Raw genomic sequence first — 8,589 nt, forward strand, 5'->3', positions numbered from 1 at the left:
TTTTTCCAACAAATTCCAGAGATACTGGATCGAAATGAGATCTGGGAATTTGGAGGCAAAGTGGCTTCCATATTTATGTAATGTCCCACAAACCATTCCTGAACACTTTTTGCAGTGTCGGTGCGTGCTGTTCTGCTGTTGAGGCCAATAGAGACTACTGTACAAGGGTGTAATGGGGTTGTACAATGTTTAGGTAGATGGTATGTGCCAGGATCCAAAGTTTCCCAGCAAAACATTGCATGTCCTCCGCCAACAATCTCCTTCCCCAGGTATGGAACATGAGAAAGAAAATATTGTTCATCAGACCAGGTTCCATTTTTCCATTGCTAGGCACTCTAAGTGGTGGATAGGGGTCAGCATAGCATATAGATAACTTACCTTTAGTTTATTATATGCACTGAAACTATAGGGGTTATCTCTAATTCTGCTTCTAGGTAAAAGATTAATATACAACATTAGGCCTCAATGACTAGATCAGGTTCCATAATACACCGGTATATGTAGAAAACTTACATTTCCTGGGGTTTATAGGCAGCACAGGAATAGGTTAAACATGACACATCAAACAGTCTACAAGCATAGCCATGAGCAGACCAGAGGGCTCTAAATATATTAGAAACAGATGTATTTTTTTTCTACAATACACGTAGTTTACTTGGGTGGCCATATTGTGCTGCCTATGTCCTTACGGCCTATGTCCTTACAGCAAAATTACGCTGTACGAGCCCCACATATGCGTGAATCGCCTTTAAAAAGGCTATTCAGGCACCGCTAATGTTATTTTTACCCCCCCCGCCCTCTTAAAATAAAACCCTAAAAACATATATGTAAATTATACTTTTTGGGTGGTGATGCACGATCCTGGCTCTTCCCTGGCTTCATTGTCGTCTTCTTCCACAGATTCAAATCCGGCGCATGCGCACTGCCATTGAGAGAAATGGTGCCAGAGCGTGCGTAGTAGCTCCCTCTGCATGCACCGAATTTGAACCGCCATAAGAAAATGACGATGAAGCCGGGGAAGAGCCAGGACCGGAGGGCGTTGCCGAAAGAAGAGGAAGGCGTGCCAGAAGATGACGTCTGACCGTGCATCACCGCACACAATAAGTATAATTTACATATATGTTTTTAGGGTTTTATTTTAAATTGGGGAGGGGGAGTGGTTAAAATAACATTAGCGGTGCCTGAATAGCATATGTGGGGCTCATACAGCATAATTTTGCTGATAGAGACCCTTTAAGTAATCACATCCTGAAAGGGAGACTGTCAGCACCACAATTGTTATTAACCAGTCACACGTAGCGAGCCGCTGCAAAAAAAAAAACAAACAAAAAAACCCCCATAGTGGAACTGTGTTGTTTTTTTCCTGCCAACACAGACTTTCTGCCCCTATTATACCATTGTTTCTGTAGGTATAATCAACATGCTGCGATTTTCAGAAGCATAAGCTTTTCACAATGCAGTCTTTCTGTTGCAGATTTTATGTTTCTGCAGTGTGTGGATGGGATTACCCAGAATCCCATCCACTTTGCAGGTACTCTAAAACGCAGCAGGCTTTTTTTTTTTTTGCATTTCTGCAACATGGGCCCTTGGCCTCTGGGTATGTTCACACAGTGGAGTTTTTTGCCGATTTTGAAGTGAGGCAGGACACTGAAAAAAAAAAAGTGTCCTGCTTGATTTTGCTGCGGATGCCGTGGCTCGAGACTCCCTGATTATAAGATTGGTGGGGTGGAAAATAAAGGGGAAATGATCCCCCTTCATTCCATGTGAACAATCTATCCTAATTTATATGTGAATTTCAGTTTTGTACCAGGGCCCATTCTTCTATCAGGGTTATCCCGATCCTGGCTGGTCTGGTAACCCCTCACGTTCATTGCCTGTGATGTAGCGCAGCTGTTCATTCTTAGGCTTGTGACTCACATCTCTTATCAATCTCCATAGTCTGGTGAGCAGGCTTTATTAATCCTGACACACTGTCTCCATGTATAAGATACAAGTCATCGGGAGTCGTCATCTGAATCCTCAGAAAAAAATTTCTCCCCTTCAGAAGCCAAAATAGCATCAGATGACTCCAGCTCAGCAGCGACTGCACCGTAGAATCATCTTCTTTCATGTTCCTCTGTCTTCTTTCTGATACCAAAGCACAAATTTATAAGCTCTTGAAAACCATTTCAGCGTATGCAGATGTATCTGAAGTAGTCACAGTGGGCTTCAGGTACATTCACATACACTGAAATGGTTATAACCCTGGGTTTTGGCACCAGAAAGCTGACTGACGGACAGTCTAAAGAGCAAAACTTAATGCCGTAGGTGCTGGGGCTAATTTGGGATAGAAAAATAAAATCGCCTAACACCACTCCATTCATCTCAATGGGCGTTCTCTCTGGCCTCCCATCGAGATGAATATAGTGGTGTGTGCGCTGCCCAATCCCTGCTCCATTCAGAACAGAGGTGGAAAGTCTCCTGATCTGAGTATTCATACCCTCACTGATCTGCAGGGTATCCCCTAGCCTATGGAGGTGATAACTTGCTTTGATTGCAATACCCCTTTAAATCAAAGGGAATCGAATATAGTGAGGCTACTTGTTGCTGAGTCATTATTTACTTGGATGTAGAGGTCCCTTTTTCACAGGCAGATCTGTGCCCTACACAAGTACCTTGCTGCTCACTGGTACCACTGTCCATTTTTGATGGACATTAATGTATGACAGGACATGCTTTTGTGTCCAATTAAAAATAAATAAATAAAACAGCTAAGAGTTAATTTATTTATTTTTTTTTTTTTAAATACTGAACCCAATGCTCAGAGATCCCATTCTGTTTGCATCTGTTTTTAATAGATCAGTTAAATGGGTGCAAAAGAATGTGATCTGAATATACCCTAACACAATCATCCGCCTCTAGGAGTTTCCAACCTGTCCTGTTTACATGTAAAGATGTGATGCTGACAAACAAGCATTACGCCTTGAGAAAAGATGTGATCAGCAGACTCCTGAGTGTTTGCTCATTTGTCAGCTGATCCCTGCCATGTTTAAGTGGGGCAGGAACAAACATTTATTCACCTTATCATGGGGCCCTTGGCTGAAGCCCAGTCCCTGCAAACATTCCTCTCAGTTACCTGGAATCCTGAATTTGGGCATTAGCTGATGCATTCACATTGCAGTTGGTGTTGTCTTCAAAGTGTAGATGAACGAGTGTGTTTCATAGTGACATTTTGTGGGAAGTAAATGCAACTGTAACTAGTCATGTAACATTTACTGATAGATTAGGGAACTGCATGTGACAATGTAATACATCAGAATGATCCCAGATGCATGCAGAAGCAGCTGAAGATAAAACTAATGTAGTTCCCCACGGTAACCAATCCGATCCTGGCTTTGATTTTTCAAAAGCTCTGGGAGATTAAAGAAGTGACCTGTTTGGTTGTCAATGGCAAAAACCTCACTTTTACCTTGCACCAGTTTTATTAAATTCCCTCCATGTGTTTACAATGGGCCCATTTCTTCTGCACTTCTAGCTTTATCTTACGCTTAGGTACAGTTATACGCCTTTCCCCCTACGCCCAAACAGCAGCACAAGATGGGGTATTCCTGCCCCTGTGTACTGTTAGGACAGGTGGAACTTTTATTAAACTAACAAGTTGCCCTCCCATAAAGGCCCAGGAGACCTCCCCTGTGTTTTTTTCTGTCCTGTTACCAGGACAGGTTGGAGGGAGAGGTCTCCTCTCCCATCTGAATTGGGTGGGCCTCCACTCCCCTTTGGACTTACCTGGGGGTAGTGGAGGTCACCTTCTCAAGGAGTGCAGCCTCTGATCCCGCGTTGACGGCGCCATTCTGCTCTCCGGCGCCGCTCCCAGCCGCCTAGGAACATAGTTTCCTTTGGGCGGAGGGGGGAACCTGCCGGCGCCTCTGTTGTTCCGGCCGCGGACACTGTGTGTGCGCCGCGGCCTTCCGGCTCTACCGCGCATGCGCGGGAGCCGCTTCGCGCATGCGCGCGGGTCCCGTTTCGTGGCCCGTATCGCGCATGCGCGCCCTTCCGTCCGGCGCATGCGTACCAGCGAGCCGAGGCGCCGGACGGAGATTTTTTTTTTAGCTCACAGGTAGGGGCTTGTGAGGGGAGAGGTTTTCCCCACCTAGGGAAGCCAGGAAGGCTCTCCTTTTTAGTTAGGGGAGCCCAGTGTGCCCCCTGGTTTGTATAGCTAGGCAGAGGTGGTTGGGGGCGTGGTCAAGATTAGCCCCGCCCCCCTCCGCCCTATTTAAAGCTGCTGGCCCATTTTAGTTTGCCTGTCAGCTCTTGCTAACAGGTTGCTACTGCTCTTGGGCAACCAGAAGGCAGCTAAGCAAACCTTTGTGAAAAGGATTTCTGAAAGATTAAGGTGATGTATTCCCCCTAGTGGGGCCTCAGGGTAAAGCTCAAGGTAAGAGATTAATTGATCATATATTTCTCCTTAGATGTCGTCTTCCTCCTCTGTACCTGAAAATCCTAAGAGGAAGGCTCCCGCCAAGCGACGCCACCTAGCCTGCATCAAGTGCGAGGTGCCTCTTCCGGACGGCTATGCATATCAGTGCTGCCGTGGGTGCCGTGGGCCCCCGTCAGAGGACACGTCCGTCCGAGATGTTGTTGGCTGGGTGAAGGAGTTTGTGGAGGAGTCAATGAGGGAGATGAAAGTTTCTATCTCCCAATTATCAAAAAAAACCTCGCTTGGAGTCATCCCCTCCTTCTCTCCCCCCTATGGAAACTCTACAGATCCTAGATGAGGTCTCCTCTGAAGAGGACATCTTGGAACCAGTTAAACCGGTCTTTGCTGTAGACAGAATGCCCAAATTGCTAAAAATTGTACGGGCCAAGGAAGTGGGAGAACCTACTGAGGAGACTCCATCTACCTCCCTTAAGTCTTTCCAGGCCAACTCTGAAATGGTTAAGAGGATGGAAGCGGAATGGAGGTTTCCAGAACGTCCATTTAACGCTTCCAGGCGTTTCAGGGCACTGTTTCCCCTAGCAGAAGCCCAGTCCAGCTCTTGGGGCCCTCCGCCTAAAGTAGATATAGCGGTCTCTAAGCTATCTAAGCGTACCGTGCCTCCTCTGCAGCGCAGGCCTCAGTGGGCATTGCGGCCAGTGAGGTAGTCACCAGGCTGCGGACTGAGGTCTCAAACCTTGAGAGAGACATCGACTCAGGTGTCCACAGAGACGATCTGCTGACAGCCATGACAAGTATTAGTCTAATGTCTGACTACCTCTCTGAGGCGGCTTTCTACCAGGTCAAGCTGGCAGCAAGGGCTATGGCTTTGTCAACTGCCGCGAGGCGTCCCCTCTGGCTCAAACCCTGGAGGGCAGACAATGCCTCAAAGTTTAATTTGTGCGCCTTACCATTCGAGCCGGGCAGATTATTCGGTAGTGAGCTCGACCGCATAATGGAGGGGCTGGCCGACTCGAAGGGCAAAAGCCTCCCCCAGTCTGCAGGGTCTAGGCAATGGTCCTTTCGGGGCTATGCGGCCTCCAGAGGCATGTCAAGAGGCCAATTCCGGAGGCGCCCAGGCGGCCAATCAAGAGGCGGTCGAGGTTCCGCCCGTGGTGGTGAAAAAAGATCCACCTTCTGACTATCACCATCCCCTCGCCTGCAGGGCCGCGGTGGGGGGTCGCCTCTCCTTACATCTAGCCGCCTGGCATCAATATATCCAAGACCCATGGGTTCTCCAGCTTATACAGGATGGCTACAGAATAAGCTTTCTTTCCCCCCCTCCAGACAAATACAGGAGGACCCGCCCTCTTCAGGGCACCAAGCAGCTTCATCTTCAGAGATCCGTGTGGGAGTATGTGGACAAGGCTGCATTGGAACCAGTCCCTCTAGACGAGCAGGGTCAAGGCGTCTATTCGCCCGTATTTCTGGTGCCAAAGTCGACCGGAGGGTGGCGCATGATTATCGACCTAAGGTATGTAAATCAATTCATCCGCAAGGTCCGGTTCCGGATGGAGACCATAAGGTCGGTTCTCCCGTTTTTGCAGCCAGGAGACCTATTCGTCACCTTGGATCTGAGGGACGCATACCTCCACATTCCCATTTATGCTCCACACAGGAAGTATTTAAGAATTGCCATACATCTAGACGGAAGATTACATCACTTCCAGTTTACGGCTCTCCCGTTCGGTATATCTTCGGTCCCCCACACCTTCACAAAGGTAGTGGCTCCGGTCGTAGCCGCCCTGCGCCTCCAGGGGATATTTATTGTCCCGTATTTAGACGACTGGCTATTAAAAGCCCAGTCAAGGGAGGCTCTCGTCACACAGTTGGGTACCACAGTGGCATTCATAAGCAAGCTGGGCTGGCTAGTAAACTGGCAGAAGTCAGTAGTGGTTCCATCAACCCGGATTCAGTTCCTGGGCTTCAATTTGGATTCTCTCAGTATGACGATCTCCCTGCCCTCTCCTCGAAAGGAGAAGATTGGTCGAGCGGTCCATCACCTATCCCGAACCAGGAAGGTTACAATCAGGACAGCTATGAAGGTCCTAGGACTTATGTCCGCGGCCATCGAGGCAGTTCCCTGGGCACTGTGGCATTTGCGCCCTTTACAGCTCGAGATCCAGCCTATCCAGTTATCCATCAGTACCCGTCGATCACTGGAATGGTGGTCCCAACTCAGAGACGGGAGGTCCACGGTCCAGACTTCCTGGACCCTGTTGACCACAGATGCCTCCCTCACAGGTTGGGGAGCGCATCTGGGGGAGACCCTGATACGAGGAACCTGGAGCCAAGAGGAGAGAACTCGCTTCTCCAACTGGCGAGAGCTTACCGCAATATATCTGGCACTTCGGAAGCTGACTCCCCATGTGCAGGGGAAGGCGGTCAGAGTGAGAACAGACAATATAATGGCCGTGCAGTATGTCAACAAACAGGGAGGCACCAGGTCTCCCTCCCTGATGCGGGTGACCAACCAGATCTTTTCCTGGGCAGAAAGGAACTTATCCAGGTTGTCAGCGGTGCATATCAGGGGCCATCTCAATGTCCTGGCGGATCAGCTAAGCAGGGGCCTAGTAACAACAGCCGAGTGGTCTCTGAGCCAGAATATCTTCCAACAACTCACCAGGATGTGGGGTCTCCCCGAGGTGGATCTGATGGCCACCCAACACAACGCCAAGGTGGGAGTCTTTTGCTCCCTGTATCGGGACGGCAATCCCTTGGCGATCGATGCCCTGTCAATACCCTGGAGCTTCAAACTAGCATACGTTTTTCCTCCGATGCCGATGATTCCCACGGTATTGGCAAAACTCAGGCAGGACCAGACGTCGGCCATTGTCATCATGCCGTTCTGGCCGAAAAGGGCATGGTTTACCCACCTCATGTTAATGAGTCGAGGGACCTACTGGAGGCTTCCGCGTGTCCAAAACCTGGTAACTCTAAACAGTCAGCTCTGCCAGGATCTGGACAGGTTCAACCTCACTGCCTGGAGGTTGACCGCACCGTACGTGGAGACAGAGGATTGTCCCAGGCCGTCTTAAGGACATTGGCCCACTCTAGAGCGGATTCAACCAATCGCAGTTACCAGAGGATTGCTCAGGTATTTAAGGACTGGGGGGCCAGAAGACAATGCGATAAATCATCCATTGAGGCAGTCCTGGAGTTCTTACAGGAAGGATTGGACAAGGGTTTGTCCCCAGCCACTCTAAGGGTGCATGTCTCGGCACTATCCGCTCTATTAGGGACCAGATTGTCGCAGAATCCTCTCATAAGGCAATTCCAAAGAGGGGCCTCCAGGCTCCGACCCCCGGTACGGCCCCCGGCTCCCCAATGGGACCTAGCTGCGGTCCTACAAGGGCTATGTGCCCCACCATTTGAGCCCTTGACAGAGGTAGAGTTCAAATACCTCTCGTGGAAGGTAACCTTTCTGCTGGCAATCACATCGGCCAAGCGAGTAGGGGAGCTTCAGGCCCTGGCGGCCTCGGAACCATATACAACCTTCTTTCCGGACAGAGTCCAGCTCAGATTTATCCAAGGATTTCTGCCGAAGGTTCCCACGATGGAAAATATTAACCAAACAATAACCTTACCAGCATTTTTCCCCTCTCCCTCCTCCGAATGGGAGGAGAGAATGCACAGCCTGGACCTTGTGCGAACACTGCGGATATATCTAGATCGGACACGCCCATTCCGCAGAGCAGATAACTTGCTCATTAATTTTTTGGGTCACAATAGGGGAAGTAAGGTATCTAAGACCACACTATCGAGGTAGATTAAAGAAGCTATTTCAGGGGCCCTGCAGGCACAAGGTCTGCCGGTCCCGGAATTTTTGCGGGCCCATGCTACTAGGGCAGTAGCCGCGTCTTGGGCAGAGAGACAATCCCTCTCGGTGGACCAAATCTGTGCGGCTGCATCTTGGTCTTCACATTTAACCTTTGCAAGGCACTACAGACTGGACTTGCACACCACCAAAGCAAAATCCTTTGGTTACTCGATCCTGTCTTCAGCTTGCCAGGATCGCCCTCCCTAGAAGGGGTATTACTCGTTAAATCCCCATCTTGTGCTGCTGTTTGGGCGTAGGGGGAATGGAAGATTATGTAGATAATCTGTTTTCCCTTAGCCCAAACAGCAGCACAAAG

The sequence above is a fragment of the Leptodactylus fuscus genome, chromosome 1, assembly GCF_031893055.1.
Source record: "Leptodactylus fuscus isolate aLepFus1 chromosome 1, aLepFus1.hap2, whole genome shotgun sequence".
Lineage (NCBI taxonomy): Eukaryota > Metazoa > Chordata > Amphibia > Anura > Leptodactylidae > Leptodactylus > Leptodactylus fuscus.